Source organism: Eurosta solidaginis, chromosome 4, assembly GCF_040869045.1.
Source record: "Eurosta solidaginis isolate ZX-2024a chromosome 4, ASM4086904v1, whole genome shotgun sequence".
In the NCBI taxonomy this organism is placed as follows: Eukaryota; Metazoa; Arthropoda; class Insecta; order Diptera; family Tephritidae; genus Eurosta; species Eurosta solidaginis.
In genome coordinates this window covers 176,337,004-176,349,178 of record NC_090322.1, presented here as the reverse complement: position 1 = coordinate 176,349,178, position 12,175 = coordinate 176,337,004, and the positions used below count along the sequence as shown (strand labels likewise).

General features: G+C 35.0%; 1 protein-coding gene across 4 annotated transcripts in view; it reads right to left on the bottom strand.

The window, feature by feature from the left end:
• Positions 1–12,175, bottom strand: part of sn (fascin domain-containing protein singed) — a 166,654-nt gene that overhangs the window by 38,620 nt on the left and 115,859 nt on the right. The window contains exon 3 of one of the 4 annotated variants that reach the window (XM_067783944.1): positions 6,785–6,919. The exons of the other annotated variants lie outside the window; for them this stretch is intronic. The gene's annotated coding sequence lies outside the window, so the exon portion shown is untranslated. The remainder of the gene's footprint in view (positions 1–6,784; positions 6,920–12,175) is intronic. 4 annotated transcript variants of the gene reach the window in all.

The following is a 12,175-nucleotide window of genomic DNA, read 5'->3' as shown; positions in this document are numbered from 1 at the left end:
GTATATACAGCAGCGGAGAGATACTCACAAAAGTATGCAATCATCGCGCATATTGCTATGCGAGAAGCTATAAACATGCATCTGTAGTTTATAGCTGGTGAGTTTATAGCTGGTACGAAAGTAGTAAATTCTAGAAGAAGAAACGCCTAGAAGTATGCGAACGCCACAGCAGAGAGTATAAAAGGAGCAAAAGCTGAGTAAGCAAAATCAGTTTGATTTAAGCACGTTATTGGTTGGAAGTATAAGTGTATTGTACTTTCAAAGTAGTCTAATAAAGACCATTTTGCATAATTGAATTTTGGAGTTATTTATTCAACAATTTAGCGATACGAACGTTAGTAGAAGGTTTCAAGTAAGAGGAATTGCCTAAATTCGTTACAATATATATCATAATATCTCATTAGAATTTGACATTATATCAGTTTACAATAAAAGGTACACATTTTTTTCTTTTTATTCCAATTTTGGTTCATAAATTCTGTATACTAAACTAAATTAATGTATAACATTCAATCTACTCCGGTAAACAAACTTAAACATTCCTTTTTTATATCCAAGTATACAAATTGCACATTCGCTTATTAAAAATAAATTGAAGCGATCGCTATAGCTATAAAAAATAGCCGCGATTCAAAAATCGCCATCACTATTTTTACTGATAGTTCAAAGTCGCTGTATCGGTCATCACTAGTAGATAATATTACCTTTAAGTCATTTAAGCTTTATTTTATTAAAATTTTGTTTGTCAAGCTAAAAAGTAATCAAAACTATTTTGCTGGTTTGGTTTGATGTATTTTTGTTTGTTTGCTAATGCTAGCATAATATTCCAATTTGGGGATCCGCGTTTCAATTTGCTTAACTCATTTGATATTAAATAGGAAAACTTAAAGATTTCAAAAAACATCAATTTAAAATATTTTGAAACAATTTTTTTCTTTCACATTTACATATATATATATTTTTTTTTTTCCAATTTTAAAACAATGATTTATAGACAACAACAAAACAAAAAATATTTGAAAAAATTACTGAAATTTAGTTTAGTCCCATTTTGTGTACGAGGTACTATGAACAATTCCTGCTAATTCGATAGCCGGCATCGCTCTACGCCATGATTCTTTCTCTCCACGCAATTTATTTTATCGATTACGCATTTTTAAGTTTTACTTGACGTAAATTCATATGCAAGGCGCAACTCCGTCGACTGTGTCATAGAATGCGTTTTGCATTTTAACAACAAATTGGGAAGATAGAGTTAACTAGCCCTTAAAGCTTACGAACTCATAGGCAACCAGACTGCCACAATGAATTGCTAAATTTAGAAAAGCCAGCTACATAACAACTCCAAATTGGTAGCAGGGCAGAAGATGCGCATATCAATTAAACCCGTAGTTATGTATGGACTAGAGATGGGTATTAACTAAATTTTAAACCCCGAACAAAGCTATCAAGGCATTCAACTTCACTGTAGGAAACCTAACGTGGGCTTTACGTCAAAACATTGCTCGAAACACTGCTCGAATAGAAGTTTTAGGAAGGACTTTCAGAAATTTCTCGAAGTTGTGAATTTTTTTTGGGAAGAAACACTCGCACTCGAAAGTTATAGGGCGTAGCTCAGATTCGGATTTGACACTTCGAAATACCTTTTATTTTTATTTTTTTATTTCTATTTATTTTAACTATATTGTCATTCCTGCTATTGCGACAGTAGTACCGTAGTTTCTGCAGGTCGTGATATCGCATGCTCATCTCTATTCGGTAGATATACGACAATGACAACAGGCCCAATGTAGACTATGCGATAACAGGAAGAACGACATCAGTGACGCCACCAGCGATGCCGCCATCAATTTGCGATGAACTATTGCAAGAACACTGCGTGCGTGACTACTTTGCGAATATGTTGCACTTAAGTATAATTTAATTGTTCGTAGGCGACAAGATAAATAATTTCTTCTCTATTCAAAATAAATCACGTACAAATAATCTATATACAAATATGGATATTGACAACTGAGTGGAAGATCACCCTATTCTGACAGTATCTGAAAAACCGCCCTCTCATAGAATAAATGTCGATCTTCAACCGATTGGAAGATAGGATTTCTTCGAACAGGAAGCTTTTCTCACCGAAAGTGTTTCGCCCCATTCAATGGGTGTGACCCTTCACAAATTGTCATCAAAGTCCTCTAATGGGAGTCCAAAGAAACTAGAATTTTTAACAGGTATGGGCGGCCATAGGGAAGTTGGTGGCATAGGTTCCACATTACAATTGGAAATATGGTCGGTGTAAGGAGATACATTACGTATGTCGGAACTGATTTTGTACAAGTAAGAGTTTAACCTGTTACAGTATCCAAAACGATGTTGGGCCAGGGTGACTCGTGTCTTCTTTGGTAGTGTGCTTTCTTTTTCTGCAAGAGTAAGATAATGTATATTGATAACGTAGTTCACCGGGTGCGTCCTGGCGTTTAACGATTATATGTGGAGTTGGCCTAGGGCCTTCTTATGCTCGTCTGTGTCAAACGACTGTGTTAGCGAACCTCATCACAGTTCGGATGCTCCCTTAACCCTTTTGGAGACATGGCTAGACCAAGCAGTTGATTGCTAGGGTGACGGGAATTGGTGTAGTTGTCACTTTTCACCCACTCAACAACTGGCCGTTGAATAATTTATCGAAATTTTATCGATTTGCTACCGGAAGTTTATCGATTTGTTGTCAGAAAAATATCGAATTATTGTCGAAAAGCTATTGACTTGATAAAAGAATGTTATCGATTTGTTATCGACGTGTTATCGGCATGATATCAATTCGTTATCTGTTTACAATTGAAGTGTTCACGGTGTGTTATCGACAATTAATCGTTTTGTTATCGACGCCTCCTCAATAAAACTTCATGAAAGAGATTCCTTAAAGTTCCTAACAACATTCTGAAAAGGTCCTATGCGAATCCCGAAGGAAACGAATAAAAAAGTAGTTCCAAAATTCCTGTACTACAACTGCACCAAACGGCCAGGACATCATTTCGAGAAATAAGCTTTTTGTTTTGTACAGCAGAGAGAAGTGCGAATAAAGTAGATATAAAAGGAGATTGTGTTGATTGCTGTTAAGAGGGCGCCGGTATACTTCCGGACGGGCTTCGTTGTTTTTCAAACTTTTTTCGCCTGTGTAGTGTTTGGGGAGTGTGTAATTTTTCTTTTTCGCAGTCGTTTCTGGTTCGAACATGCATTGGATTAGGTCTTTAACTAATAAATATAAGTTTATATGAAGTTCACACGGAACCTTTCAATCTTAACCCAGCAGCAAACGATGCTAAACTCAATTATTTGTATAAGAAGTTTTGCCGAAAAAATCCAGGATAATAAATTGAAGCAAAAAAGTGTAATGTTAAAAAGATTATAATTTGTAATTATCTACAATAAGATTTAATAAGAAAAATTACATTGCAGCTCTGAATGAAATACTTGTTTGGTTTGAACCGTGTGGACAGCGCAAATTTCGAATCACATGGCATGAAAGTTCGAACGTCAATTAGGTGTCGTCTCGACATCAATTCATAAAACTATTCTCGTGCGTCTACGCCGTTCAAGAGATTTACAGATATCGATACAACTTACGGTAACGATTACTTGGCATATTTATTCTTTACAAACCGTAACTTAATTGAATTACACGCATGGTTTGGTGTTCATTTGAAGTTTGCACGATCGTTGATCACGTTGGTATATATTCAAGTTGAATCTCGCACACCTTCACGACTTTCAATTATAAGCACTCTTGGGGTGTGCATTGAAAGTAGCCCAGTGAGCACTTTAAAGCAAAGACGGATCAAAAACGTATTCCTGCGTTCATCTAATCATGGAACATAGCGCGCGAGGGAAATGGGAAAGAAAAAATTATCCACTCACAAAGATTGAATGAGTCCATAAGGTTACCAGAAATTGGCTCAACAACCAAACTGAAAACCTCCTTCATAAATATAAAATAACTCCGTCCTCTCGGCAAATACTAGAAGCTTTCTAGGACCTACGCTACGTGCTGCTCCTAGGTTTGCTTCAGAATAGCCATCATGAGCACGACCCCTCTTTTCAATGATAAGAGTCATTTTGTTAGTCTAACATGCCAACCTAATATAAACGCACGCAAGTCATTTTCTCTCAAAAATGTCTCATGCATATACAACTGGTATGAGAGCAACCCAAACTGAATTTGCTGCGTGAAAACCTAACTCGATTTCCAATTTTTGTTCTGCGTGACGTTTGCACACATGCTTTACATTGTCGCAACGCATGCTTATTTGGGTTAGGGCAAAAAACGCCGGTTGTTTGCGTGCGTTAAAAAAACGCAGTGCGGTTTTATTAGGTTGGTATGTAAGGTTGTTAGACCTGCAAAAGATCTTCCACACTTTGCAGCCCCGCGCTTAGCTCCAAGCCTTTTCTGCTCGCTCAATCAGGTGACACTCTTGCTTTTTTTAAGCTCGCCCAATTTGGGACGTCGACGTTACAAGCTTCGAGGAATGCACCATGTTTAGATAGCTCATCAGCTTTTTCATTTCCATCCATTCCTATAAGCCAAGGTACCCAATATCAATGAAAACGTTTCCCTATTCAGCTTCTTCTTAGGGATTGTTTAAATTTTAACAACTTTTTCGATATTTTACTATGAGAGATTGCTGACTTAATTGGTGTTACATAATGTACCGGAGCAGCATGGAGCGCCGAGCTGACTGAGAGTGTATTAATTTCACACCTACACAAGAGTGGAATAAGTTATAAAAAAGAGATCAGTACCATATAAACCACAAATCGAGTATGAGCTCCGCTGGTTTTTGCGCATATAAATGGAATAACACGCGTAACAATAAATATGTACGCACAGTTGAACTGCGGTCATGCTCGCTTTGTAGTTTGCCCGATACCGATCTAATTTTTATTGCTCTGAGAGACACATTTACAAAAGAAGTTATTGCATCTGCTGTACATAGTACCGAGAAAAATAGTAAGACTAGAGATTGGAAAGCTGTAAAATTAACCTTTTCTTTCGTTTTTCGGGTGTAGAAGTTTATAACGTGATTCGTCTTTTAGCCAAGGGAACGTACAATTTTCGAAAACTCTTCCCCACGACTCACAAAAGTTTGGATCATATAGAAAATCGTGTAACACTCTCAAAAATGCTAACTGGGATGTATGTTGTTTTGTGATGTATAATTTATATTTATGTATAGTTATACATATTTATTATTCACATGCAACAAAAGCAACAACCACATACAAAAATATGTTGTAACAAAGGTAGATAATGGAGATTGTTCATTGGTGGCAGTGAACTCAATGGATTTGAAGATTACTTTGTATAACTCGCAAATACCGCAACGTACATGGACCTCAGTTTAAATTTTCATAATGTTCAAGTTAAATATTTTTTTCCACTATATTATTTAAATTGATTAAGTGTTTGAGCGAAGCTTATAACTGTTTACATAGCTTGTTATTGCAACTTGTATTCGAGAGGTATAATCGGCTTACAAAAGTTGCGTTGCACAAAAATAAAAGTCTAAGTACAGTTGTGGTAATACTTGTAGCTGAAAACAGAACGTAAAGAGAGGGATAGATAGATAGCTAGAGAGAGAAAAATAGAAACAGATATGAATAAACAGCTATAGAGTATTGAGACGAAACACCATAGATAATGCATGGGAAATGCTTTATTCACAAGGTCCTTGGAAGACTAAAGGCTCCATTACTGATACTTAGCATAGACTTGACTTGGCTTGAGAAATGTCACTTACAGTTCTGTTAAATGAACATTGCATGTTACTGATCACTCAAAACTTAGCAACACTTAACTTGACTTAGAAGTCTGTTGAATTTGGTTTTCTATGTAAGTTCTAAGTGACGTTTACATTTTGAGATGCCATTTGCTTGTTTCCATTTCATTTTGACATTTTGTCATACAAATTGACATTTATTGATTATGATGCCAGATTGTATGCGCTAAGTGGAGTATAATCGTGGCTAAGTTGCCAAGTTTACGCCAAGTCAAGTCAAGTCTATGCTAAGTATCAGTAATGGGGCCTTAAACGTTTCCAAATCTTACAAGATCTAACAGATGAAACAGACAATTTTCAAGAAGAGCCTTGCGTAAACCATTACAGTGTTTGTATAGTTTTCTCAGTTACAGTGCTTATAAACCAAATTTTGGGTAAAGTCTAGCATGAATGTCTTTGAAAATAAAGTTTTAGTTGCCTATATTGTCCTAACTGCGCCTTCCATGATGGATACTTCTGCCTGGAAGACACTACAGTGATCGGGTAGTCTGAAGGAGAGTTGGAGGTGGTTTATATCCTGCCAACAGCAAGGCACCTATCGGAATCCGCCCAACCATTCCTACTGAGAATGTTAATCATAAAGTTGCTACCGCAACTGTTGTGGTCGCACACTGAGATGCTAGAGCGTCCTATAGTTTTATTGTTCCAATTGGACCACTGACTAAAATGCAGGGCTGCAATTGCGGCTGATCGATAATTTAGGAATACATTAGTCTGAAAAAATTTCAAAGATCAAACAAATTTGGTATTTGAAAGGTATTTACCAGCCTCCGGGCATGCTGGATAAGTAAACAGCTTACATGTGAGAGATCACGGGTTTCAATTCTGGCGCCGGAAACAGGATAACTAAAATACCAAAACTATCTTATGGGAATTCTGCGAATCTGAAGAAACTGCGATAAGTCAAAACTTAAAATTTTTATTGCTTTAAATTTTTTTTTATTTATTGGACTTACCTTGTGTTTCAATAGTCATGATTCAATTACTAGAGGTTTGTTCTCCAATGATGACAGAGCTTTGACACTCACCAATTTAAAAATCTGGATGGGTTGCTTTTACGAAGTTAGGAAAACGGGGAATAATTCAACCCCCTTCAGCGAATAGTGTATTAGAAAAATTAGTAATTTATTAGTAATGATTATAAATTTGTAAATGCCGACAGGTCAAGGGTGAAATAATTAATTTTCTACTAAATATTTCGTGAATTGATAAAGAGCTATGTTGATTTGGTCATTCTTTCAGAATTTGTTTGAAGAATTGCGTATGCCAGAATTTTATTCAAAAAAACCATCTCAAAATTTGTTTCAAAAACTCCCTATCTAAGCATGAGTTCAATGCATTTTGACATAAGAGGGAGTTAATGAAAAACATTCTGAGATAAGGCGTTCTGCAAACTGATTCTGATATAGGGCGTTTTTGTTACAAATCCAGAAATGGGAAATTTTTGAAATATATTTTGGAGAGAGGACGATTTCGAACTGGCAGCCGACATAGGGTGATACTCTCCTCAGCAGCCTCAATGAACTGACAAAAAAAAAATAAAAGAAGATGGCCTATTGTCTTAGAACTTTATATTCCGCCCTTGAAATTTCACAGAAGAATTAAGCCTTTGTGTGGTCCTGCTACACAGGGTGTATTTACTATGTATTCTGAAATTTCGAAAGCTCTTTTCCGTTTAAGTATACATGGAAGTGTTCTGGATAAACCGTTAATTAAGAATATTCGGAACACATTCGTTTGATACTACCTCTCCAGGTCCGAATACTCCAAATAAGTATATACACAATATTGCAAATATAAAACGATTCGACAAATTCTTTAATATAAACGAATATTCCGAACATACGGAATGAATAAGTTAACGTGCTCAATGAGTACATTTCGATATGGCATCTCCATTATTTACTAATGCCATTTTTACGTGAATCGATTTACTAGCCGAGTTTTTGATGTTGAACGATGAATTTTAAATTGCTTTAGGTTTCGTGTGTTTATAGGATTATGGAAGTGCTGATGATTCCTTGGTGTCCGTACTTTTCATCAAATTTTTTAACCACAGTAATAGATGGCATATAGTTAATAAATTCCTCATAAAATAAAAAAAGGACGTGTGGCACTCGGGGATTGCCGCGGTAAAGCTATTGCATATTATCAACTTATGCAATTATAATATTTATGCAACATTTTGTTTTCTTTGATATTAATTCAAGTTTTGTCGTTGATATTAATTCAAATTACACTTTTTAAGCGTGGTGACCGATAAGAAAACAAATTTTTTACTTTTATTGAATAAATGAGAAATTAATATTGACTTTAACTTTAACTTTATGATAGAGATCCAATTTTATGTATTTGGCCTTTTGCTAACATCGAACCTTTTTCGAACCTTTTCGAACCTTTTTTGACAAATATCCATTACGGTTTTTTTTGATTTAGTCGCCAAGCCCGCGATAAAATCTATGCAATAGCTTAAAAATATCATACAGAGGTATGCTCGCGAACGCTGGTTGCTTCCACCATTTAATATAGATATCGTAAATGCATGTGATGCCACTAAATGCGTGTTAGAATGTTTGGTTCACAGCGAACAAACAGCCCATTTGAAAAAAATGCAATTTTGGTTAAATTAAAAGAATCTACTTTTTTCAGTATAGAACGAACGTTAATATTTTAAAGTTTCATTGCAAAACAATGTATTTTAATCAAGTGATTGGTTTTGGAAATAAAGCTGTGTACACATATAATTTTTCACCGCACTTTGGAAAATTGCCACATTCCTATTGTAGATAATATGAATTTAGCAACTTTATTTTATAAGATGCATGTAAAATTCACAGTTTTTGTTTGCAGATGTGTTTGTCCAATGCTTACTTAAGCTCCTTTTCAATTAAGTAATTTAATTTATTATCTCTTTAATGCGAGCACTTAAGTAGAACGTTTTTTATCAGTGCTCATAAAAATTGATTTTATTTCTTTCTTAAAGCAGTTATATAACGAGTGAGTAGCTGACAGCTACGTTTTGTAGCTTCAACTATCAACTGACCTCTTGCAAAAGGAAATTTGTTCTCTTTTTGTAGTTGGGTGTGTTCCAAGTGTAGGAGCTATCAACTTTTGCTTTCATTGTACATCATTTTCTATCCCCTTTTCTTAGTTTTTTTACAATTTTTGTTTTGATTTCCTTTTATGCTGCTGCCAATTTAGCAGCCATTAATACTTATAACTCTTTGTTTTTGCTTTTTTCAGCAGTATACGCCATTTCACTTAGTATGCGATCCACACCCTACTTGACTCGTCTTAGAATATAAAATAAGCCCATTCACTTATGAGTACACTCAAGTCTATAAGTTATTTGTATGCTTAAAGTGTTCACGCAATGCAATATTTTTGTATCCTTTTTTAGTACTCTTGTTATTGTATGAGATAGGCGGCCTTTCCGCCTGTAAGGAATCTAAATATGAAAACTTTATTTGCAGAAATAGAAATATCGCATTCAAATTCAGTGGCGTAGTGCAGAGGGAGGAAGGGGAGGGGATGATGCCCCTTGCACCGCAAATCAGCCCTTCCTGGACAATTTTTTTTTATTATAACTGATTTCTGGAAAATATTACTTCGCAGTAGAACAGAAATTAAACCTAAAACCTCACTATGCCACCTCCAAATTAGTCTAAAATAATTATTTACAAATAAAAAACAGAATATGTTGGAAAGATCCAAACATGTTATGTTCAATATCTCGGTTTCAGTTAGACTGTAGTAACCCACATTGTTTAACACGCTTATATTCGGCTGACGACTGAATATAATATAAAAATAGAAATTGTAAAAGTTGTCACAGTGCCAGAAACGCTTCAAGCTTGCAAAATATATGAAAATAAAAATTGCTTCTCGCCTAGCATAGTTTAAAGCGAGCACTCTGCCGTCATCCTTAGCTTCACTTGTACGATCTTTTATATCAAATAACAAAAAAGAAAGGTTACATATGCCTACCTGTACCCGTCTTTGCAGTTGTTACGGATATTTGCGTGTAGTTAGCTGGTTTTTAATAAAACATAATATTTCTTTTTTCCATTTCTTCCGAGGACCTCAACATTCCTATTACGGATCCCATTGAGTTCAAGAGCATCCGTATCCACTTAGGCATTTTGCTATATACATCCTGCCTCTGATATTTCGGTCTACCTTCAGCACTTCTCCTTGCTCGAAACTATTCATTTAATGTCAATACCTTGTGACTCGTTGGTTGCCTTAACCAACCTATTTGATGGAAACATTGTTCCAATCCGTGCAGCTTGGTTACAATGATTTTTTGGATGAAATGTCCGACCTTAAGGGCATACGACTCAATTTACGTTGATAAGATATCTAAATTTTCTTCAAGTCAGAGCGATCCAATGGTCTTACCAGAAGAAGTTTGCCATCCTGCTCTCAAGATAGTTTGCGAAACCATGAGTAATGATCAAGGTTGTCGTACTGTAGATTTCTCCAAAGACAACTTCAAAATGTTAAAAAAAAAGAATTGTCTGATTTAACTTGGCCTGAATATGATGATGATATTGAACTAAAGGCTTTCGCAAATATGTTCGTAAATGCAAGCGTGGTTGACTAAAGAAAAACACAGTCATTTTAATTATATAATCAAAATCAGGGTTAAGCACACATTACATACAGTATTCCATTCTGTTTCAGAAATATTTCGAATTGAACAAAAAGTGTTGAAAAATAAGATAAGAATAAATATCATCTCCAACCCTAGGTCGGTTTATGGTTTCGTAAACTCTAAACGTAAAATGCAAAGGTTTGAAAGCTGAAGGTTGAATTTACCGTATCTGACTCGAGGGATCTTTTCATATTTTCTTGGCAGTACCCAAAGATTTCTTTATTAAAAATATGCTGTCCGATGTCATAGATGTATTCACTGGGGTTACTCAAGATAGCCATCTTGGCTCGATTCTGTTCTTGCTATTTATTAATGATATCTCCACAATAATATAAACCTCCAAAATTGTGATGTAAGCTGATGACGTAAAGCTTTTTAAATCTTATTCGTCGTCCGAAGATAGAAATTTTTTACAATCAGATTTAAACTCCCTAGTTATTTAGTAGGACTTAAACTACATGACAATACACTTAAAGAGATGAAACACATAGTATTTCTCGTAGAACGTTACAGCTAGCTTTCTAAACAATTAACAACTTGTCACCTTGAGCAAGTGTAGACATTTTTCTGACTTAGGGGTTACTATGGATAGCAAGCTTAGCTTCAAGCTTCATAACATATTACTGCAATTGTCAATAAGCCTAGATGTGTGTTAGCATTCGTAAAACTATGGTCAAAATAATTTAGCGATCCTAGTGTTACGAAAATCCTTTTTACAACACCGATAATAGAATATGAATCGATATTCTATAATCCGCATTATCACGTTCATGCAGATGTGTATACTAATCGTCTGAAACTTGATTAATCTTCCTACCATTGCCTTGGAGTGATTTTTAAGTTGAAATTAGTGAATTATTTGGTTTCTAGTTCTTTTCTATCAAGCGAAGTTAACTTTTAGATTTCTTCACGGCCAACCAGTCATTTTAAGCATCTTTTCCTCAAAAAATAGAGAACCAATTTTGAATTAAATTAGCTCTTCCGTAGTCTGTGTCAAAGGTATGACTCTCATTTTAGCACAATTGATAGTTCGGAACCGCTTTTCCGCATTTAACAATCTACTTTTTCCGCCTCCCTTAATAATTAGCACTTCACTTATGAAGCTAACACCTGATGATGAAGTATATGTCAGTAGTACCCTATTCAACATTAATCGTGTTTTACTTCGCTGATGAGTTTATAAATTCTCTGTAGCTAAGCAGTTTCAGATCTCGACGCTTAACAAATCCCTGCCTTTCAACGGACGGCAAATAAATATAATAAATCTGTGCGTCATGCGGATACGCCCTTTGTGTCGGTTGGGCAGGTTTTATAGTGTAAAAACCGTTGGGAATTATTATTATTATTAGATTTTTACTAACTGCAATCATTTTACTTTTACGTTTATGATATTTTTAGCTTCTCTTTAAGATCTTAATCAAAATTTACTAGAAAATGTTTCTACTGATTGCAATAGATATCAACATTAGTGACAATTAGACTAAGAAGTCATGATAATCATGAAAACTCATTGAATCAAAAAATAAAACAACAAAAAATTAAATAGACAACAACAATAACAAAGTACAGTTAGTTAGTAATGCAAGTGTAGCGATAATTAAATACCTGGCAAACACAAAAGAACCGCAAACAAAAGTATATGAAAGGAAAAATTTACAACATAACACAAACAAATGAATCAACAGAAATG